This window comes from Mesoplodon mirus (assembly GCF_964341445.2).
Source record: "Mesoplodon mirus genome assembly, chromosome: 11".
Taxonomy (NCBI): domain Eukaryota; kingdom Metazoa; phylum Chordata; class Mammalia; order Artiodactyla; family Ziphiidae; genus Mesoplodon; species Mesoplodon mirus.
Window position 1 is genome coordinate 83173388 of NC_138987.1, and position 24489 is coordinate 83197876.

Below are 24489 nucleotides of genomic sequence, written 5' to 3' on the forward strand. Positions count from 1 at the left end.
ATGAGAGTGTCTCAAAACTTTTCTCTCCCCTCCCCCCTCCGCCAAGGAGTAGGTGGGTGCAAAGTGCCGGCGGCGGGGACCCGCGGGCGCAGAGCCGCTCTCGGGGAGGCACTGGTCGCTTTAAAAACCCAACCTCTCGCCGCTCCAGCCTTGGCGCTGGGCGGACGGCGGCTCGCCTCACCCGGAAGGTTCCGCGGACAACCGCAGACCTCCACGCGCGCCCTCCGTGCCGGCTTTACCGCGTGCAAACGGGGGTGGGGGGCGCGAAGGGGCCCAGGTAATGGTTACAGGACAGCGGGTGAGGTTCCAGCGCAGGGAAGAAGTTGACAAAGGGGACTTGAACAAACATGAAGGCGTGTTTACAAACGCGAGCTCCACCGAGATCTGGAGAGATTCCCCTTCTCCCTGCCTCCTTCCCCTTCTGCCATTTCATTTTATCGCTCTTTTAAGTGGAGGGCAGATTGTTTTGTTGTGTTTTGTTTTGAAACATTCCTGCATGGTGTGGGTCATCGCCGCGTTATTTACCATCTAGTTTACCCTGCAGCAGCCGGGGAAGCAAACTCTGGGGCTCCTTCCCTTCGGATGGACAGAGAGGGCGGCCAGGCGACGAGCGGCAGGAAGGAGGTCAGGGTGGGTTTGCGGGAGCCCGGGGGCGACCTGGAGGGAGCGCGAGCCCCCGGCACCGCCCCCCGGCGCCCGCCCCCGCCCCCGCCGCACCCCCCGGGGCGGGCGCCGGGCCGCGCTGACCCGCTGCGGGTGCGCTGCCCTCGCCTCCCCCATTGTTCCGACTGTCTTTTTTGCCTTTTGTTATTTGCACTCGCATTGTGTTGTTTGTCTCTGAAGCCGCCTCATGACCAGCAAAGGGATTTCACCTCGTCCTTGAGAGCTACACGGGGAGCGCGAGCGAGCGAGCGAGCGAGCGAGCGAGAGGCTGGGGGAGAGGGACGCGCGCGCGCGCACACACACACTCACAGACACACACACAGAGACACACACACACACACACACACAGAGTGAAAAAGGCGAGCCACCAAACCCATCTCCAGTCTCCTCCCGGGGCCCCCCAGCCCGCCACTGTGCCACTTTGCATCCCGCGCCTGAGGAGACGTTGAGGAGAGCCGGTAAGGTGCGTGAATCGCAGCGTTTTAACTTTGTTGTCGGTCCCGACGTGGTGGTGGGCAGCCCTCCAAGGCGCCGAGCTCCCCTCTGCCGCTCGCCGTGCCCGCCGCTCCGCACTCGTTCGCGGCTCCAGCTGGAGAGCCGGCGGAGGAGGGCGGGGGCCGCCGCCGGAGTTTTCCTCAAGTACAGAGGGAGGGGGACGGGGTGGGGGCGAGGGGAGGCGGGAGGCGGCTCGAGGCTGGCAGCCGCTCGGTCCCCCTCGCGGGGCGGCCGTCCGCGGGGACCCCGGCGTGCGGGCTTGGACCCAGTTCAGGAAATGCGATAACTTTATATTTTGCCTGGGGAGCCTGCGTGCTGTTGCCGGTATTGTTTTGCAAGTGGTGGCGGTGGAGGTGGTGATGAGCCAGGAGGGCAGGAGCGCAGGGAAAATCCTAGGCTCGCCCGTGCATCTCGGCCGGCGCCAAACGGCAGCCCCTCAAAGTTGGCCGGAGGGCCTGACCCTTCCCAGGACAGAAGCGCGACCCCCGGCCCACCCCACAACCTGAGCGCTCCCCCTGTTCGTCTTTTTGTTTCGCTTTCTGCCATCCCTGTCCCCAGAAGTACCCCTCCTCCCCCCTCCCCCCGGCGCGGAATTTCGGAAAAGAGTCTCATCCTTCAGGATTCTAGGGATTTCAGACACCGGAAGCTTTAATTTTTAATTGCAACTACTTTTTCCCCCCACCCCACTCCGTGTACCAAGTGTAGACCGCTCACGTGTTGTCACTTTAAGCGCGGGTTTGGGAAATCTCGCTTGCACTTTTGGGCTACAGTAATAAGCCAGGAAAAGAGGTTATACGAGTTGAAATCAAATTGGATTTGGAAATGTTTGCGTTTGATAGCAGCAGTTTGTTGAGTATTGGTCTGCTGGCATCGGATGCACACGAAGCACTGTTTACATATTTTGAGTCATTTTCCTTAAATGTTACAAAGCAAATCTATTAATAAATAGATTGACCCTGGTGAATATCTAAAGACGTTGGCCTCTGACCAAATGCAGAGTGTGGTGAATGTGAATCCATTTTGATGTCTTCCTTTCTCAATTAAAGCGGGTCGAAATGAGGAATTCCTTGAATATGCAGAAAGATATTCTCAGTGTCAACCAACCCAGGCACTCTGGGTGGCAGTCAACAGTACTTCTTGAGAAAAGTTTAGGGATTTGTTCTCACCCCGTTGGGAATCCTCACAATATCCAGATATCCAAAGTAGTTTGTCAGGAAAGGCATGAGCCGACTTCCCCAGAGACTGCCTTTAGGCCCAGCACAGTTCTTTAGTCAAAGGCAAGACCAAGGGAGATCTGTGGGATTTTGGGTAATAAGTGTGGGAATCTGCAAAGGGACTAGACAGTGATTTGTTTCCTTGCTGTTCATACATAATGGCCCCTAGTATCCTTAAAAAACCCCTCCCCACAAACAAAACAGGGCAATCCAGTAGGCGCGTGGGAGATTTGTAGGCAATGGACATTTCAATCAGAAAAACCAGAGCAGTTTTTGATCAGGGTTACAAGGAGTGAGGCTCGATTGCCAAACGTGATTAGGTTAAGGGCCAGATGGTTTTAAAGTACACGGAAATGTTTTTTAAGTTTGACTTTTATAGCATTTAGAAGGAGGACGATTTCTTAGAGTCTTTACAGAGCTGCTAAATTTTGATCTAATTTTGAAGGAATTCAGCTGTACGTGAACTGCTATTAGCTCTGATAGGGAAGGAATCTGGTTTCAAATGCAGATACATGGGACAGAGTTTCTGGGGGTGCTTCTTCCTGATTTAAATATAGCTCTGAGGCTGAAGCCTAGATAAATTCAGCCACAGTGATTTAAAATCATAAGTACTTACACTGAAAGTTCTCTTAGGCGTTGTGTAAAGTTCTCCTGCAGATTATGTCATCAACTGTTTATTCCTCAGAAGTATACGAGATACAAATCATAAGCCTCACTTAAAACTGATGCAACACAGCATCAGTTAAATCCTTAAACTGGTAGAGATTGCTTTTGTTTGCCTAAAAGGTAGATCTTTCATCACATGAGTTGTTTAAAAACATTTAATTGTGGGCGTGGGAAGGGATGTGCATAATTATTTAGTTATTTGTGTTAATTATATAGTAGCATACTTGCTTGAAATTCTTTCTTTTTTGTCCTTTCTTTCCAGTGGTCTTCTAACAACCTTGTACATGAAGAAATAACAGAGTTTTTGTTTGCCTGGGGGTTTTAAAAAATCTCTTTTTGTAGTCTTTTTGAATGGGCAATAGTGAATCAATCTGATATAGACTTGCAAGGGTACTCTTAATACAGGAAAAAAGAACTTCAGCTCTTAATACGGAAACCCTATATAGTTTTCTTGTTGAGATTAAGCAGTTCTGGTTGAATGCCATACAGGATTCAAAACTTTCAAACTTATTTGGTAAATAACCAGGCATTTGAGATCCAGTGGTTATTTCAAGTTAACTTAGTTCTATACATGTAAATGCACATCCTGTTTAGACTGACACATGGTTTTGTAAAAGAAAAAAAAATGAATATACGCTTATAAAGATGTTATCTGTGGAGAATATGGAGTAAACAGTAAATAAGAAGAGTGAAATTTATGCTCAGGTATGGCTTCTTCCTTTTTTTTTTTTTTTTGTGTGTGTCCTTTTTGAGAGTAAAGCACAAGCTGTCGGGAGAGTTTAAAATTTCATTTTCCAAAGAATTTGAATGCTTAGAGAATTTTTTCTCTTCTAAAGCAAATGAAAAATATAATGATAAAAGAATATACCGTTTTCTTGTAAAAGCTCTATCCCTTTATTGAGTGATAGACAGTCATTGTTTCAAGGTATGTCTAGATTATATAAAAAATGTAATATGCAGGGCAGGATAAAACTTGTTTTTATTAGTCTAAAATACACTGGATTTCAAATAACTTAGAGTTCTAATGTTGAACACTGTTTAGATTTCCAGCAGGTAGCATTGTTGGATATGATTGATTGGCGTAACCTGGATGATTCACCCAATATCTGATCACCTCTAGTGGTAGAGAATGCTATAATTAGAGTTTTGAGAGTAACCTGGAAAACTTATTGTCTAGGCCTGAAGTCAGTGCATTCCCTCACATACTCAGTCACAATTTTTAGCCTGAGAAATGTAGATTTATTTTAAAGGCAAAGAAAGTGCTTGGCTGTTTCAAATAAACTATCCCCTGAGCTTAGAGTTATAGATAGTTAATAAAATAAAAGCCCAATTTTGTTCCAAACATTGTTTTAAAACACCCATTTGTAAATTGTCTACATTTGGTTTTCATATGTTAATGATTTGGGATCTGAAGCTTCTTTCAGAAAGGCATTTTGGTTTATCTTAAAAAACACCATGCAAAACTGTCTAAACAACTCTGTAAATAAACTGTTCCAAATGCCTCAGTTTGATGAATGAATTAAAGAATTATAGTTCTTAATCCAATTATGATCAGTCTTGTTATTCCATTTCCCACTTGAGGGTGCTTATGGAGTGGGGATGGCAAATGATTCTCAAATGTGAGTGGAATCTTTGTTGTTTATTTTCCGTGTGTGATATAACTTAAATCACTCATACCTAACATTTAGGAGAAGGATTTTAGATGAAGAGATGTAATTTAACAATCTTCAGTTAAACCAGCAGTTCATTTGCATGTAAAGTTGCTCTTAATGGAAGAGTAAAATGAAGTTTTCAAGACTGTGAAGCAAGGATCTAACCTTTTGCTTAAAAATAATGAATTTTTATATTTAAAGGGGCAGAAATGGAGCGCTTAAGGCTCAGTAGCAGGGCAGACATTCAGGCACTTTTAGTCACTTTCAGCTGGGCCATATTGGGACGTTTCCATGGGACTTTTTAATAAACTCTGCTGTATTCAGCGTTCTTGTTTTTTAAAAAAAGGGGAATCTGCTTTTTGGGTTGTTTCCTCCAGACCCCTACCCCTTTAGCTGCCTATATGGGTGCTTTTGAATGCTTTCCTGATCTGGGGCCTGAACTTTAGGATGGGCCCTTGATTACCTCCCAGTTTGCTTTAATGAACTCTTCTGAATTTCTGCCCCATTTGCCCAATTTAACCTCTGGCTCATAAGCCAATGGATTCAAAGGTGATAATAGCTTATTATGTTTTAGTTCTCTAACTAAAAGTTGTTATTATTATTATTGCAGTTTATCATGACCATCTAATTCCTTAGAGAAAGACGTGGAGTATCAACTGAAGCTGCCAGGAAGAAATACTTGTAAACATAGGGATTTTTTGTTGTACCACTCAAAGCATACCTTACAGGAAAGTCATTACTCTGCTTATGAGTAAGGATGACATTCAGTGGGGGAAGTGTATTGATAAAATTAGGGGGAAAATGAATACATTTAAAGAATACATGAAATAGCCACTCTTTAAAAATTGAGTCTTTAAAAACAACACCCAGAAAAAACATGCGTCTCCAGGAAGTGGCAGTGGAAGTGCTATTGAATTCTACAGATAGAGGTCCATTCATTCTTTATTGCTGAAAGTTCATAATAAGTTAAAAAAAAAAAACCCTACCTGATTATATCTTTGAGGCCCAATGACTTGTCATTCAGTTACTTCGTGATTCTGTGCTACCCCATGTCCAAAGGGGACAGATAGTGCAGCAGTCAAAGGGATGACCTCCACCTGGCATTCCCTGGAAGCTCAGGCACTGCCTTGTCACTGCAGAAGCAGTTCAAGTCTGGGAGCTAGGGAATTCAGGAGAGACCCAGGATGCAAAAGAAGCCAGTCCACTAGCGTTTGGAGTTTTTCAGTTTAGGTCTATTTATAATTCTTCCAAGACTTCACTTGGAGTTCTGAACGTTTAGTGCCCTGCCCCTTTTCTTAACCTCTGACACTCGGGTTTATAATCCTTTTCTTGTAGGGATATTGCACGGATTACAGTAGGTATTGTATATCAGATTCCTAGCATAGGGTCTCTCCTGAACGAGGTGCTTGGTAAATGTTAGCTACACTATTCTCTCCCTTCAGTCAAGTCTATATTTTCTTTTTCTTTTTTCTTTTCTTTTTTTTTTTTTGTGGTACGCGGGCCTCTCACTGTTGTGGCCTCTCCCGTTGCGGAGCACAGGCTCCGGATGCGCAGGCTCAGCGGCCATGGCTCACGGGCCCAGCCGCTCCACGGCATGTGGGATCTTCCCGGACCGGGGCACGAACCCGTGTCCCCTGCATCGGCAGGCGGACTCTCAACCACTGCGCCACCAGGGAAGCCCAAGTCTAGATTTTGATCGTTCATAATGTTCGAAGCTTCATTTTGTATTTGCTTTGAACTTATTTGAATCCAAGAAGAAAAAGATATCACTTTCTTGAGGCTGAGATCAACACTTTAAAATGGTGATTCAGGTAACGTCTATATATGATCTCTGACGATGTGGTTTTATTAAGATGCTGTGTTTGGTGCCAGTGTGAATTCTATCTTTCATTCATATAAATGTTCCTTCCGTGAAAGGAACAAAAACTTGAGGACCTAACTATAGATCTCTCTTCTTGTTATAATTTTTGATTTCTTGTTACAGATATAAACTAGTGAAAATTTATTGTGATGTTATCCATTGAGAGTCATGTACCTCTGGGTTCTGTTAAGTTTAGCCCATGTGGATGGAGAGAAATTCCACTTGGAAAAAGAGATAAGTCTGACTTCGCAATGTTTTGCCCTAAAGAGTTAACAGTCCCTTCATCGGGAACCTCATAGGTTTGTTTGTTTACACTGGGTGCAAGGAGAAAGGCACAATCAGTGTACCACTGTCTGTTTGAAGAGATGATGTACAGTAACATGGAAAACTTAGTGGTGGTTTTCTTCTCGCAATGAGTCAGAGAATTTCTCTGTAAGTACAACTGACCAAAGATAAAGAAAAGGCTAAGCAAAGAAAAAAGTGCAAATAAATGACTTGGTTATTGCATTAATTTGGGTCCATGAAGAAGCAGACGCCAAGATGGGATTAGACGTGTGAGACGTTTTTGGGGGGAGGGCACAGGAGAGGACTGGGAGAGCCTTTTAACCATGACCCGGGTTTGACACTTATGTAAGGAGGAAGGGAAGGAAAGAGGATTGAGTTGGAAGAACTTGGCTGTAGTGCAGTCTGAGAAGGGTTTGGCTGGGGAGCCGCGAGTCAGCCGTTGGAGGAACCCTCTGTCTCAGTGGAATGGCCTGCATTCATAGCCCCCACTGTGCTCAGTCCTTGGTTAGGAGCAGCCCCCTGGAAGCAGGGCCTTGGAGCACAAATGATACTGGAGACAGAGAGGGGCAGCCGGTGGGACACTGAGTCCATTATATTCTGGGCACAGGAGATCTGACTGGTGTAGTTGTGGTTTGGAAGTAAAGCCCTGAGCACTCGCTCTGGTTGGGTGGACCTGCCACTAAAAAAAAGACCTGGCATTTCTTTGAGTTCTGATGCTTTACTTTTCTCCATTGTAAAATGAGAGTAATGATTGTGTCACCTCACAGAGTGCTAGTCAAGATTAAATGAGGTTATATGAGATTGTATATAAATCCATAATACCACGCATGATACAGGCGAAATGCTCAACATATATTTCTCTCTCTTTAATGTACTCATAAAATGCAATTGGGAGGTATAGGTGAATCGTATCAGGTGATGGTAAATATATTTAAACGGTAGGTAGTTCATGTAATTAGAAGGTGTTGTTTATGCAAGCAGACATCCTTAATGTCTTTTCAGAGTAGCTCACTTCAGTTCTCATGCTTCAGTCCTGATTTTTATGAGGCTGTAAACAGTGCAACAGATAGACCAACTGACCTTGACCATCTTCTGGTAATTTGCCCTAAAGCGTGAGGTAGACAGAACAGTCTCTTCATTTCCTTACCCCTCTAGGCTTCCTATTCAGTTGAGAAGCAGCTTGCACTGTAAGTCTGCATTTTATCTTGAGCCTCAAACACCTTGCGAGTCTTTGCTCCCCTGTGTTACTGTTCCTAAACCAACTTGCCGCGCGCGGCACAAAGCACTGAACTCAAGTGGCCCTCAGCGCGAGCTCCTGCTGTGATGAGTCACAGAACCCCCAGCACTTTGTTGCGTTAGATTTGATCACTGCCATGAGCAGTCCTTCGATTGTCAGCTAAGAGACCCTTCAGGGAGTTGTCCCTTAATAGAAAGTCTCTTTTCTTCCCTCCTGTTGTAACTTTAAATTAAAAGAAACTGTAGAGGAGCTGGTGGCCTTGCGGCAGTTCATTCTTCTACCTACTGGGAGAACAACATCTGAGAAAAGACGTTATTGGACTGAGAATTGAGTTGTTGCTATTTTTGGGGGGCCAGCGTCGGGGGAGGGGCGGCTGCGGGGGAGGACGAGGCTCTCGGTAATGTCGTGGCCGGACGGCTGGCGGGGTGCCGATCCTTCTGCGCCTGCTGGGGAGCCTCTGGGGGATGGAAGACATTGACTTAGCATGTTGGGATACACGAGACCACTGGTATTTTGCCCCTGATTTCTAGGTGGTTCTGTGTATGGTACTGTGGGAAACTGGCACCGGGACAGCTTCAGAATCCAAGGAGGATGGGAGGCAGGAAGAGAGAGCTAATTTTTGACACATTCCTCAGACAAGTGCCCCCTCTAGGGAATCTGTGCCCAGGATAAGGACTGCTTACTGTGAGGCTTTTGGCATAGTTTTCCCCAAATAGCGGGTGCTGGTTGCTTCAATGTCGCTAGTTAAAAAGGTTGACACACTGAACATTTGGAGAGGCTCTCTGCTGAGCCAGGCGTTGTACCCTCTGCAGTTGCTGGTCCATCCCCATTCTGGGTTAGGGCCTGCCCTCAGATCGGATGCCTGCTAGGATTCCCTGGGGCACTTCACGGCTGCTGAAAGCTGAACTTGTTTGACGTGTGGTATCAGGGGCTGACTGGGGTTTGCATGTATGTTCTGGCGATGCTCGGTGTCACTGTGCAGTATTGGCAGCCTTTCACATGTATCTGGCACAGTCAGTCTCATTGCTTTACTCTTTCACTGGGAGCTGCTTTGGAACAAGTGCATACCATTTCTTATAACCCTGTCTTGACTTTCCATACTTCACTTTCTCAGCCTCATCTCCACCGTACCTTTACTAGTACCAGAATAGTAGTGCCTCTTCTACATTAAATCAGGAAGTAAAGTGACAGATTTAATGCACACTAACCAACCAACCAAGCAAACAAATCTCTAAGTTTGTAAAGAAAGTTAATGGGCTCACTATTTATTTCTAGGGACCTCCTCAGCCCCGCAAACGTGCCTCCCTTCCCCTGTCACTGCTTACTGGGCTTTTCTTAACCCTTCTCTTCCCACAAGGTCTTTCTCCTTCTGGCACCATCACCTCTGTGCATTGAGTTAACTTCACCAGAGGAAGTGAGAAGTGGAGAGTTCTCTAAGTACTCTGCTGCCTGGTTCGAAAGGGGTGGCCATAGGTGACAAACATTTGGAAGGTAAGCTCCTTGAGGGCATGGTGTTGTATTTCCAGCACAATCACAGTACCTGGAACAGGGCAGCCACAGAATCAATGATTGCTGAGCCAACTTGTCTTGCCAACTGAGCTTCATTCCTATTCAAGGCAGCCCTGCATGATGGGGAGGTGGGAAAACTAACAGTGGTTGAGCCTCGACCATGTTCCAGGCACGTGCTAGGTGCTTTACATGGATAATCTCCTTTAATCCTCACAGCCCACAGATTAGGTGGCAATTATCCCCTTTTCACAGATGGCCAAACAAACTCCAGGGGGTCAGGTACTCACTCATTTTCCTCCGTTAGTGAACAGGAGAATCACTGCCTGGATTTCAGTCTTTTTGACTCAACCACATGTATTCTTTCATCCTGCTGTGGCCAAGATACTGGTGTGGGGTTCCCATCCATGAAATGGGAGCACTGACGCCTGCCTACCTACCACAGGGATACTTAGGAGCAGGTGAGAAGTGGTCACTGAAAGTGATGCTTTAGCTGTAATTTCTTTTTTTTTTTTTTTGCGGTACGCGGGCCTCTCACTGTTGTGGCTTCTCCCGTTGTGGAGCACAGGCTCCGGACGCGCAGGCCCAGCGGCCATGGCTCACGGGCCCAGCCGCTCCGCGGCATGTGGGATCTTCCCGGACCGGGGCACGAACCTGTGTCCCCTGCATCGGCAGGCGGACTCTTAACCACTGCGCCACCAGGGAAGCCCTTGAGCTGTAATTTCTAAAAGTCACTTACTATTATCAAGTACCCACTGATCCATTTATTAACCAAATGAGTATTTACTGAACACACAGTTAGATGTTGCTTAAGCTGTACTTAACAGGAAATATTTTCTGACTTGAAGTAGAGTTTCTGACTACATAAAAACGGATACCAAAGGAATTTATAGAACAGTGTCTCAAAGGTGATCACCCTGTCACCTCGCTGAAAACCACTTGGGATGTTTTTGAAAATCTACCTTTCTGGCTCCCCCTCAGATGTAGGGAACCTGAACCTCTGTGGTTGAAGCCCTGTAACCGTGAATTTTTAACAAGCATGACTGGCGATTCTTTTGCACATAAAAGTTTGAGAACCGGTGATTAAAAACCTGTTTGGTAGTAAGTTATATATATGGCATATGGAGATAAAGTAAGATGCTCAGAGAGTAGTGGCAGGGCCAAGATAAAGCACAGGTGATTGCTGGATTGCTAGAAAGACTTTTTTGGTGACTTGGTGTTAGGAGTTTTGAAATAAAATTTAAAGAACCTAAGTAAATTTGAGTATATAAAACACTAGCGTGCTTAAGGTCCAGAGTGAGGGGACCTAACACAGAGTGGGTTGGGGCAGGGGAAGGGTGGCAGTTCTGTGCATTCCAGGCTTGAAAAGATCTTTCTTTTCAAGGACAGGTGGTTAAGTAAACTGAAGACCAGGGGTTGATTTCTTTATTGCAGTTCTGTATCCCAAATGTTTCGAACAGTGTCTGGAACGTAGTAGGTGCGGAAAGACCTTTGCTTAACGAATGAATAAAAACAGATGGTGGGAGAGAGTAATATGTGGAGAATAGATTAGAATAGCTTGATTATGATTATTGTGGTTAAAGAACTCGAGAAGGCGTGTGCTGGAAAGGAATCCTAGTGAGATCAGACAAGGACAAGGTTGTAATTAGCCTAATATGGTCCTTACAGGAGAGTGCCTTCATGCAAACAGATAAACAATGCAGAAACAAACCTGAGATTTGTATGGGATCCAATCATCAGGCTGCTGTTTGTGTGTGTTATCTTGGGAGCGGCAATTACTACATGAGGATAGGGACTGAGTCTGTTTTGTTCTCCAAATGATCATAGTACTTAATAAATATTTATTGAATAAATGACCGGGTTTCCACACGGACTGGAAAAGAAAGCTTTTAAACGATACAAACATGTCTTGTAAAAAGAGAGAAAAAAATCTTTACAAATGCTAACCAATAGATTGGTGATTGTGAAAATAGCAAATCTTTATAAAGCTGGAAGTTCTTAGTCTGTTTGGAGCTTAGTAGGCTGTCCATCGGATTGTTTGCCTGTCACCAAGCAGCGCTTTGCTGTTCATGTCACTTTCATTTTACTGTTGTCGAAAATCCACGGTAATGCCTAGCTCAGTGCCTTGCCGATATTAGCTATTGAATGAGTATTTGCTGAAGAGTTCAATCTGTGAATGAAGCGTATTGACTGGGGCTGGGGGCAGGGGAGGTGGGAAATTGAAGGCAGGTGAAGAGCGTTTGCCTTCCTTCACTTAGAATTCCCGGAGTGACCTGTGATCCAGTGACATTTAGTAGGCATATTTTCCATATAACTCAAAGCCTAGTTATTGTAATCTTGAGAGGAAGGATGCTTGCTAAGGTAATGACTGCAAAGGTGGGTTCAGCATTGTTAGAAGAGGCAACCATTCGTTTGATCTCGAAAGTCAGGCTGGAAAATGTATTGGGGGAGAAAACGGTGAAAAGTAATTCTAAACCTAACTGGAGTTTCAGTAGAAAAATGGCTCTAATTCAAACGGTGTAATGTTAACATCAATGCGCGTCTTGTGGCTCAAGCCCCGCATACTGCTTTGGAAATAAAAGAAGATTGTGTAAAGAATTAGCAATACAAGGCATTTTTAAGTGCTTTATTGCAGAGGCCTGTGATACTCTGTGAAATCTATGCAGGCTTTTTCTTCCTGCTGTGCTTAATTTCAGAATCTGATGCTATTACCCATCCTTGGAGGAAAAAAAAAATCATTCTCTGTTAACTCTTAAAAACCGAGTTTAACATTGCACTTGCTTTCAACATAATCTTTCTGACACTTCTCAGGAAGAGAGAAGTGGTGTATTTAGCCACGGAGGGTTTTTGTCTCCAAGTTTAGTATCCAGGATTGCTTCTAGGGGGCGGCATTAGAGTAAGAGGGCAAGTTGGAAATAAATGTTAAAAGCTTAAGTTTAGAAATGGCTCAAGCAGCTTGAAGAATAAGGTCCCTGAAAGAGTCGGCAGAGCTTGTGTTTGGCATGCATCCAGATCAGAAGCCAGAAAGGCAAATGTGTTATAAAGAAGATCGGGCAGAAGCCAGGACAGGAGTTAAATCTTTACAATATAGGTGACTATCTTCTTGGGACAGGAAGACAAGCCCCCCAAAATAAGTTCCTTGGCATGCCATTATTGTGCCCTTTTGCCTGTCTAGCTTGAAATAGCAGTTGATGTTGACTGATAGTTTACTGTTGCTAGGCATTGTGCTAAGCAGCTTATTTTTATTTGTATTGATTCTTCCCAGGAATTCTCTGATGTAGATACAGATGTTGCTCCATTATACAGATGAGGAAACTGAGCTGGCCCAAAGTAGTGTAGCTGGTATGTGGTGGAGCTGAGACTTGAACCCAGAGTGGTCTGATTCTGAGGCTTGGGCCCTTACCCATTGTAATATAGGAAGTATATTTTAAGTCCTGTTGAGTCATCCCTCGAAATTATGCTTGTGTTTCCCCCTTCCTTTATATATGCACTTCTGTCACTCTAGGACAGGCTCTTTTCAGCTTATTTCTGAACTTTTGCAAAGTTCCCCAAAGTGGGATCTCTCCCTACAATCTGTACTGTTTGTTTACAATTGTCAGGTCAGTCTTCCTAACCTGCTATTTAGGTTATGTTGTCCCTTTCTTAAACGTTCATGGTGCCTGAATACTACACACAGATGGGACCCAGACCCTTAAGTCTGTTTTTTAAGGGCCTTACCATCTTCTCCAAGTCTTCTACCTTTTCAGGCTCATATTTGAAACCTTCCTTTTGAGAACAGTTTGCTTCTGATCTGGATTCAAGCTGAGCACAGTTTGAATGACTCTCAAAACTGTCTGTGACTGTCAGTTTGAATGACTCTCAAACTGTCTGTGACACGTGAGCCTTGTCAACTCCTCTCAGAATGCTCATGCCAGGGGCCTTCCACAGGCATTGCACTAAAAGCCATTGCCCGCATTTGAACCCTGTCTGACTTAGGGAATTCTTCCGGAGTTGCTTTTCCATCTGCTTCAGACCTCCTCATCATTTGACTTTCCTTGGTTCCCAATCCACTTGACTCTCTCTTTCAACTTTCTCTTTTGATTTTGTCCCTTCATTCATTCAGTAATCAACAAATATTTGTTGAGCACCTACTATGAGCCAGACACCACATTAACTGCTAGAGAGTCTGTGATGTGTGGAACAGGCACACATCTTGCATGCAAGGATTTAAATTCTATTGGGGCAAATAAATTTGAATCAAATAATCAACTGCATTTCTGATTGCAAATTGTGGAACTATATTTCACAAAATTATGTACAACATAGAGGACAAGTATCTGATATTTTGGCAGGACAGTCAGAGGAGGCTGCCATGAGGAAGTCACATTTGAAGGATGGTTAATGAGGTAAAGAGGACACAGGGAATAGCATGTGCAAAAGCTCCAAAGAGAGAGGGAGAAGGATGTGTTCCTGGAATTAGAAGGCCAGCATGGCTGGAGCAAAGTGACTGGGAAATGGACATGGACGGGGCTGTAAAGGTGAGTCTTCATAATAAGGGTGATAAGAAACCCATTGAATAGTTTTAAGCAAAAGACTGATAAAATTTGTGGCTAGAGCATGTAGACCAAATTTAAGAGAGGAAGGGATGCATTTGGTAAGCTAGTAAGAAAGCTATTGTAGTGACTCACGCAAGAGAAAGATGGTGGCTTGGATTTTGGACTTTAGCAGTCGTGTTTGAGATGGAGACAAAAGGAAAGGTTTCACAAGCACACTTGGAGGGGAAATTGCCCAGTTTCAGGTAACTGTCCCCCGGCCACTCCCCCTCCACCAACCTAATGGAATATTCCATCTGGTAATTACTCATTGTTTCCATGTTTCATAGGTTTAGAAAAGAGATGCATAAGTCCATACACCTCTGAGGGATTCTGCTGGCTGGATCTGTACCTGCTTTAGCTCTTGAGTATTCAAGCAGAGAGATTTGATACAAAACTTACAGTCCCTCCTGTCTACACATATGTATTTGCTCTCACGTTTCTATGCTTTCCTTTTGTATATATCATCCCTTCATATAGATTTTCTGAAACCCTACCCATTCCTTAATTTCCAAATTAAATTTTGCTTTTCCACAGCATCGCCACAGAATATACTGACTGAAGATCTCTCCTTCTGATCTTATGATATTTATATCTATAACCACTTTTAAGGCTTTAACTGTATACTGTACTGTATTGTAAGCATGTTGTGAATATGCCTTATCCTTTGAGAGATATTGTGAGTTTGCCTAGGGATGTGGATGCTGTAGTTCAATATTATACTCCTATTTTGGATCATCATTTATGTCGTTAGCATGGCAGTCTACTTAACCTCTCTCAGTGTGTGATTCCTCATCTGCAGAATGGGGATAATTAGATGTACTTCATAGAGCAGTTGTGCGGGATTAATGAGAGAATGAGTACAAAGTCTATAAAACAATCCTTGGCCATAATGAGCTCCACCATGTGATGACATTTTATGGTCATAAATGTTATTGTTTGAAATCAGAAACCTGTGTCTTATTACTACTTTTGTCTACTTGGAGCTCAAAAAAATTATTGAGTTCAGATTTGGATTTAAATTTATGTATCATTTCTGCCAGGGGGATACAGATATAAGTAAATCTTGCTTCTTGTCTGCATAAACCTCTATTTGATAGGGAAGCTAGTAACATAAACTGGTAATTATATATCAGTGTGATAGGTATAGCGATAGAGTATTTTGAGAGCACAGAAGAGAGGTTGGGGGAAGATTTTCTAAGTGAATTGATGTATGAGCTGAGTATTTTATCAATCAATTAAATACATACTAAAATAAAGTATGTATATCATATAAAATTCAAAGCTACATAACAAAATAGCACTCCTGTCTTACTGAAGATCATGCCTCTCCATTCCTATTACTTCCAACTCTTTATTTCTAAATAAAACGTTGACTCCTTATTTTTCAAAAAATGTTAGTTATTGATTAACCTCCTACTATTTGGCTTTGTTATTCTACACTTCCCCCACCCCTACTTCCTAAAACCACACATATTCCTTTTCCCATTGTCCCAATATACTTTCATCTCCCCCCTTTTTTAGGGTTAAATCAGTTCAGTAAACACAGTTACGGGAATTCCCTGACAGTCCAGTGGTTAGCACTAGGCGTTTTCGCTGAGGGGGCCTGGGTTCGATCCCTGGTCCAGGAGCTAAGATCCCGCAAGCCCCGAGGCCAAAAATAAAAAATAAAAAAAACCCAAAACAAATAAAAAAACAAAAAATACCCCAAAAAACACACAGTTACTTTGACTCTTTAAAATGTTGTTTATCACTGAGAATATTATATATTGATTACTTTTACTTTTTATACAACTTTTTTGGTTTTCCTGGAGTTAATAATGGCTTATGTTCAAACTTACAGGTTTTACTAGAAGTGCCCAATGTTAACTGGAATTTCTGAGTCAGGCTTAAAAAGGTGGAGTGACATATCCAGGGTGGGCCTTGGGGGCAGTCCGCTGTGGTTGGAAGGATCATTTTATCACTGACATAATTTAGAGTTAGTCTTAGAATTAGATAATAAAAAGACCATTGACTTTTAGTCATTTATATTGTGCTTCTTAAGATTTCTGCAGACATTGAGCTCCCTTATTGCCTGTACTTGGGCACACTGCTTCCGCCAACCTGCCCTTGGAAAGGCTCTGAATTAAGCTAAGAAAGGAAGAGGGTGGTGCTTTGAGAAGGGAGGAGGGTATTCCAAGCAGACAGGACAACGTGAGTAAAAAGGCAAGAAGGTGAAAAATGGCATGGCGTGTTTGTGACATTACAGAGAGTTTGGTGTTGGTAGAATGTAAAGTATATGATAGGAACCAGCTGAGATGAGGCTGTGATGTTGGCAGTGGTCAGAATCAAGGTGGTCTTTTTATTATAGGCCAAATGCCCCAAATTCTGTCTTTTAGGCCATGGGGAACCTTATGATGTTCGGTAACATATGGTCTGCTTTGCTTGTGAATGAACTAATGACACATTAGCCAGAAAATGCAAAACTGACTCCTTAAGTCAGCAGTTAAAATGCGTATTTGGTGACATGTTAATACTTTAGGGGTACCCTATCAGTAGAATTTTTAGAGCACACAATCCTGTAGAATGTGCATGCATGCACCGACACATATTCATAATTTATGTACATGTGTTATACTTGAGCTAATACTCAGGACACGACAAACTCTGAGAGCAAGGTTTAGTTTAAATAATAGTTGAAGTAACAGTGGTATTACATCAGAGCTCCCTGGAAACCACCTCTGACATGTAGATTTGCATGCATTGGATTTATTGGGAAGGTTCTTGGCAACAGCACCTGTGAGGGGCTCAGAGAAGCAGGATGGGCCTAAGGAGAAGTTGACCGTGATGCAGCTGGGGCTTCAGCTAACCTATGAGGAGCTCTGGGACTGAATAGCTCCTTAGAGATGTCCTGAACTGAGACAAGGGGGCCAGGCCTTTGTAACCATACATTGGTGCTGGATGTGGGCCATCCCTGGGGAGCCGGAGGAACTTTGGATGAGGGCAGTTCTTGAGAAAGGCCTTAGATGTGAGTCTTCAGCAGCCAGCACTCTTGGTAGCTAGGAAATGAGTGCTGCTAGGTAGCACACTACAGTATCCACTAAACACAACCTTCCCGAGACTATTGTTTTGAATTCTCATAGGTTTTTCTTGAAATATGGCTGACAAAGAGCTAGCAGTGGGTCTAAAAGATACAGTTCTGCCATTTTCCCATGTTCACTTGTATTTGCATTATTAGTATTACTTTAAAAATTCCTAGATTTTTGTTTTGTTTTGTAGGACATATTTTAAAACCACTTCTCTGCTTTATGAGGGTTAATTTATCTAAAAATTAGACAGTGTGGTCCACAAGCCACAATGTGTGACAAAATGGTAAAACAAAAGAGAGAGAATGACATTAACATTAAATTCTTCCAGTTGTGAAATGAAGGCCCCTGTGGCAATCTATTAATAGTTAGATGAAAAAAAGAAATATGTGGATCATCTTGAACTTCCAGCTTTGGATAAAATGTCTTTATGGAGTGAGACCAAGGGACATTTTAATTGGAGGTAGGACAGCTGATTGGACATAGACATATGGTGGTGGTAATGGTGTCTTCTTTGTGTATTTATAAAGCAGGAGGAATTCTTGCCCACTATGTGGACAAGAGTTTAGGCCTAGGTTTTTCAGGTTCCCAGATGGGCATCTAAGTCAGTGTTCTCCTAACTGTTTTTTGATAATATATATACACCATCAGTAAAAAAAGAAAATATTACTTTACTAACAGTAAACATGCAAAAGTAGAATTTAAAGGCCTGAGATAAAGAGGGAATAAAGGATATCTATAGAATAAGAAATATAAATAAAAATTGTAATATTCTCTTTTAGCATGCCAGTGGATTTTTTTTTTTTTGAACACACCTTGAAGACTCTTTGAGCTAGTTTTCTAGAGCATAAGTTATATACTTAATAGGGGAGAAAGCGTACTGGTGTCAAACTTTGACAATTTTATGAGTTTGACCTATCGCAACTATTTAAATATGATAGTATGAACTACAGGTATTAAGAAATAAATAAGGTTTTAGAACACAGTTATAGTACTTTAAGATATTTTAAAAATCATGAAAGGAATGTGTGTGTGTGTGTGTGCACACGTGTGTATGTCTGTTTGTGTGTTTGCGCTAGCCAGCGTCATAATGACTTAGCATTTCCTTCTGTTTAGCAATTCCTCATAATTAACTAAAAGGTTGGGGCCACACTGACACCATTACCCCTCTGTATATCTGGCTCTAATTTATGAGCCATATCCTGCCTAATATGCCAGAATGCTTTTGAATGTTCTCTCACTGCTTATTTTTCCTTGGATTCATAAATTTATAAATGTTGCATGCAACAATTAAAAGATATCTTCATTTGTGTCTCTCAGCAGTAGAGAACCTGAAAAGGCAAACCTTTCCTAAATGTAGTAAGTTCCTTCATGTCCTTTTGGAATTTTAAATGTTTATAAGCATTTTTGTAGCAAAACTCAGCCTGGCTTTAAAGAATTATTCCAGATTTATCTTGTGCCTGAACTTTAGATAGCTTGGCTTCCTTATTAACATCTTTTATTTTGTTAATAAGAGTTCATTTCAGTTGTGTTTTCATTTTTGTATTTAACAGTGTCTGCTCACAAATGTTGGTTGCTTTGAATTTCTTGGAAGGAAGGGGATAAATACATTTCAGGTGGCGTTATTAGCATTATTACTACTTTTCATTACAGATTAAATTAAAAGGTAGCCAGATTTGGAACCAGTATATAGAAATCTTAATAAGGATATGGTAATCATGGTTGGATTCCTAAGTAAACCTAATCATATAATTTAAACTATAGTTCATAAGTTAAAAGGCAGAAACCTCATTATGCTAGAGCGTGCTATTTTTAAAAATAATAATTAAGCTTCCTTTTTTATATACATACAAATGATCTTTCCATTACTGAGTAAAGGACATATACTGTCTCTCAAAAAAATACTGTGCGTTGACATCTTCAGGTGATTCCATCCACATTTGTTCTTATTCTCTTTATAGCCATTTGCATATTGATCTTAATAGCAATTTAAAATATACAGTGTTGTATTTGACTATGATTAACTCTTAATTCATTCATTTAAAATATGTTTATTGTGAGTCTGTTCTTTGTCACATATGACAAATGTTGAGTAATGGAGTTACCATGGTAAGTAAAAGAGATTTGGCCCCTGCCCTTATGGAGTTTCCAATCTAGTGAGAAAGATGGAGTTTAATCAGCTAATCATGCTGGAGAGACGTTTTCTCCGGTGTAATTGTGACTGGCAACTGGATTGTTAATTTAAAAAAAAATTGCTAAAGCATAGAATCTTAGAGAAATGATGTCATCCTTCCTTAAATATTTTGGGATTTTAAACAATGTTTAGTCAGTTTGTTTATTGGTGTTCCATTGTTTATCAATATTTATCAGTTTGCCAATTAATTGATGTATAGTTGAAGCTTTTAAGGATGGGTCTCTTGAGTAACATTCCTTGTCATCTTCTTGGGTAAGTCACACCCAAAATATATGTTCTGTGGTTTTTACTTTTGGTTTGCTAAAAATGATGGGAGAACTTCAAGGCATTTGGCAAGCAATCCAAGTGCAGAAGTTTGTCTAGCTTTTTTGATTTTTATTCCAATTTTATGAAGCTACTAGACACCTAATTTAGTGGTCTTTAAAAACAATTTACCTTTATTCCTTAAAGAAGCATTCAATCTAGTGTCACTAACAGCATCCTTTTTGCCCTCATACTCTATTACTTATGTAATATTTAATGAATTTACTCCATTACAGTGGCAAATAGAAATGGTATAAAGAGCCTTGGGATCAAGCAGATAAGTAAAGCAGTTAGAGTGGGAGTGTGTGGTGTGCTACAGTAGCCTTTTTGCTATTAGGGTGCCCTGGCTAATAGTATGTTTCACGGAGGGAATGGAGCACATCCGTTACTCTGGTGACTTGGTGAACGTAGGTTGGCTGTGAAAGTTGTATTCTAGGGCTAGTGATGAGTACTGTGGAGTATGTTATGGAGGATGAGTACAGGGAGCTATAAGGAGATATTATAGGGTAGCCTGATTTATTCTAGAAGTCCCAGCAGGACTTTCAGGAGGATGAGACATTTGGGTTGGAATATGAAGAGAAGTAAGCTGTGGTTGAGTATGGAGAAAGAACACTTTGTGCAAAGCTCTGAAGTAGGTTAAAGGTTGGGATATTGAAGAACCAAAGGAGACCAGAGTGGCTGGGGCACAGAAAAGAAGGGCAAGAGTCACGAAGAATGAGGCTGGAGGAGGAGGCCGGAGTCCTGTCATGTAGCGTCTTGTAGATGCAGCTGAGGTTCTGGGTTTTTATCAAAAAAGTAAGGGCAAGTCATTAAAGGATTCAGATTTGCATTTTAAAACGATCCTTCTGGCTGGTGTTTGGAAAATGGAATGGACAAGGCATCTGTGATGTAGTGATTAGAGTCGTCTAAATAAGAAACATTGTCCTTGTCTCCACAACTAGTCATTCTTCCATTTTTCAGGGCCTTATCCTACTACAAGTCTCAACGGGTCCTTGAAATACTTGCGGAAAAGCAGAACCTAAATTCATCATAGATATAAATCTTTTCAATACCTAGAAAGACCTGGAATGGTATTTTCTATAGCGCACTTGGCTTACCATTTTCTCCTTTTATATTTGTATTTATCGTCATGATTTCAGCACATCATGTTGTCAAGACAATAGAAAAAAAAGGAAAAGTCATTCTTTTAAACTGGTACCATGCTATTGATTTTCTTTGAAAGGACAACAAGTGTGTTTCTTTTATCACTGTGGGTCTAAAACTTAACCATGAAACATCATTCTTTACTTCTAAACTATGTGTAACGAAGAAATTCTTTATTGCAACTTCATCAATAATTCAAATGCAACTTAAAGGAAAGTAGGGCAGCATAAGGAAGAAAAGCACACTTGTTCCATAATTGAGTCGATTAAATAGCATTGAGTCCCACTGTCATATTCACATTGATGAAACAACTTTTATAACTACAAAGAGTCTAACAAGAAGTAAGACCTCAGAATTATGAGACAATGTCATAGACATTTCTGTATTTTTTCCTATTGTAAAATACAAATAGTGAAAGCAAGCTTTTACTTGTGTGCAATAATGAAGGAACAGCTTTTGAAAGATACTCTTACTGGGATTTTCATAGTTTTCAAGGCTGTGCAGTAATAACCCAAGCTATTTTGGAACTGTGCATACATTAGTGTTCTGGTGCAACATGATACAATAACGTGTGAAAACGTATACGATCGCACCTTGTTTAAATTTGCAATTTTTGCATGTAATCCCACAGTGAGCTCTTGTCAGGTTTTGACTGCATAGGGGAGGAAAAGTTTATAGAAGCCTAAGAATGGGTTTGGATGTAAATATCTGACTATGAAAATAAGACTTTCTAAAAACTGTACTTTTTTGAAAGATCAAAAGAGTTCAGTTTATATTATATAGGATATTTTGCAAATCAACCTGTGATTAGTTTCGCCCAGTGGAAGCTTCAGAATGTGCGTAAATAACCTTCAGAATGAAGATGTATATCTGCTCTATTTTGTATTTGCAGAGTGTGAGTGAAAAGTACAGAGTTTGATTTTTAAAGACTATGATCACATTATAATTTATGCATTCATATTAATGTTGTTTTTCAAAATTGTCACCCAGAGAAGCAAAACCCTGATTCCATTGATGCCCTTGTCCGAAACATTTTGGAAAACTTTCTCTCAGAACTGTCTTTTGAATCATTTGCAAGCCTGACTAAAACATCTATCTCATTACTTTCTATTCGCATTTTATACCAAGATTCATCATGCTTTTTTTTTACTCACCAGAGTTGGCTATAAATGTCTCTTTGAAATGATGAAAATGGCTAAAATTGACTTTCAAATTATGAAATTTGTCACCATTGAGGATATTTAGAAATGTGTATGCCTGTGTGTGGTGCAGACTTAGAAAGCAGTTTCAAAAGGAGGTAGAAATACTGTGAGTAATGGCTGAGCTTTAGAGTGAGTGAGTGGTGTTCTGAGGTGACCACTGTGAAGCGAAAGCACATTTGGATGACATGGTATGTTTGTTTAAAAACCAGTCACATTACTTTTTTTTTTTTTTTTTTTTGAGGTACGCGGGCCTCTCACTGTTGTGGCCTCTCCCGTTGCGGAGCACAGGCTCCGGATGCGCAGGCTCAGCGGCCATGGCTCACGGGCCCAGCCGCTCCGCGGCATGTGGGATCCTCCCGGACCGGGGCACGAACCCGTGTCCCCTGCATCGGCAGGCGGACTCTCAACCACTGCGCCACCAGGGAAGCCCAGTCACATTACTTTTTTTTTTTTTTTTTTTTTTTCTTTTTGCGGTACGCGGGCCTCTCACTGTTGTGGCCTCTCCCGTTGCGGAGCACAGGCTCCGGACGCGCAGGCCCAGCGGCCATGGCTCACGGGCCCAGCCGCTCCGCGGCACGTGGGATCCTCCCAGACCGGGGCACGAACCCGTATCCCCTGCATCGGCAGGCGGACTCTCAACCACTGCGCCACCAGGGAAGCCCAGTCACATTACTTTTTAATGACACTGTATATTAGTTTTTACAACGTATGCAAAGAAAAATGCAAACATGCCTTTTGGAATGCAAGGCCAAAATATCTTAAACAATTAGCAACATATTTTATTAGGAAGACAATTAAAAGATTAAGCAACTACAGTGCTAATCCTGTGTTGGCCGATTCTCCAGATAATGGTCTTTGCGTGGGAATGTCCCTGCACGGTTTTATTTTATTTAAATACCGTCGTTTACTGTCTAATCTGTAAGTATGTGTACTTCCTTTAGCATCTTACATAATTCATACTTACTTTCATGTCATTTGAAGGTACTAGTTGGTAGCATTTGAAACTGTCATTTCAGTTGACCTCTTCCTATAAGTAATTGACCCGGTTTTCAGAACTATTAGTGCTTGTTTTCTTGACCGTCAGTAAGAAAACCAAGTAGTCACATGTGCTTGAAATGTAAAATAACTGGATTGGCTTCTAAATATTTTCTTCGTTTAAAAACAATCTGTGGGGCTTCCCTGGTGGCGCAGTGGTTGAGAGTCCGCCTGCCGATGCAGGGGACGCGGGTTCGTGCCCCGGTCCGGGAAGACCCCACATGCCATGGAGCAGCTGGGCCCGTGAGCCATGGCCGCTGAGCCTGCGCGTCCGGAGCCTGTGCTCCGCAACGGGAGAGGCCGCAACAGTGAGAGGCCCGCGTACCGAAAAAAAAAAAAAAAAAAATAAACAATCTGTGGTCATTCAGTACAACTCACAGAAGTTTATGTGTTAAATGATTTATGAATAAAATGAAAATGAATTAGTAATGTACATATCCAGAATGTTCACCACTTGCCTCCAGTTTGAACATCTTTATTGTGTTCTTTCTTCAATGGGTAGGAAATGAAAGAAGTGACTGCCAGAGAGACTTAGTTGAGTAGTTTTTATTTTCTGAGTATTAGAATTGGTATCAGTGCTGTCTAACAGAAGGGGAGGAAACAATTCAAATATAATTTTGCTGTGGTTGGTTTTTGCGACCCTGTAAGATCAATGAAGATGAGAAGCCCAAAGATCTCAGAGAGTTTAGGACGGCTTTCTGAGGCAGGGGATGGCAAATTATAGCCCCTGGGCAGGAATCTTGTTTAGTGAATAACATTTTATTGGAACACAGGCATGCTCATCCATTAACTTGTTATCCAGGACTACTTTCAAGCTGTAAGAGCAGAGTTGAATAGTTGTGGCAGGTAACATACAGCCCATAATACTAAACTATTTACCATGTGGTCCTTTAAGAAAAAAATTACTGGACTTGTAAGATAAAGGACCACTAGTTATACCTGACATCCCCATCTTTATGAAAAATCTAAAGCATTATAGAGAGCCTCTTTGGAAATGAGAGGCAACATACACAACATATTTGGAAACATGGCTGTGATCCATTTGTCAGAAGATATAAAAAGATTCAAGGTTTAAGGGGAGCTCAAAGCAAGAGTGGGGGCCCTATTGCAAGTCTGGGCTGCGGTCAGTGCAAACGGTTCTGCCTCTTGGGTCATAAGACTAGGCAGAAGCCCAAAGGTAGTTTCTGACTTTCAGCTTCGGGCGTTATCAACAGGGATCAAATGTCATTTATAGCTGCTTGAAAGTGGATAGATTTAAGTGCAAACCAGTGTTTGAATATGAAGATCTGGTATACACTTTTGCACCGCTTTTCAGTATAGCTAACGCACCCTTTGGAGATAAAGACTTCTTGTTTAATGTGGCATGTAGTTTGTGTAGACTGATTTGTGTCATAGTG

The 24489-nt window shown here is 42.1% G+C and overlaps 1 protein-coding gene across 3 annotated transcripts in view; it reads left to right on the forward strand.

Moving 5' to 3' along the window:
• Nucleotides 1-889: 889 nt before the first annotated feature.
• SOX5 (SRY-box transcription factor 5) overlaps nucleotides 890-24489 on the forward strand; it is a 1015676-nt gene continuing 992076 nt past the window's right edge. For 2 of the 3 annotated variants that reach the window (XM_082635813.1, XM_082635815.1), the window contains exon 1: nucleotides 890-1126. The gene's annotated coding sequence lies outside the window, so the exon portion shown is untranslated. The remainder of the gene's footprint in view (nucleotides 1127-24489) is intronic. The other variant, XM_082635814.1, reaches the window with a different exon arrangement.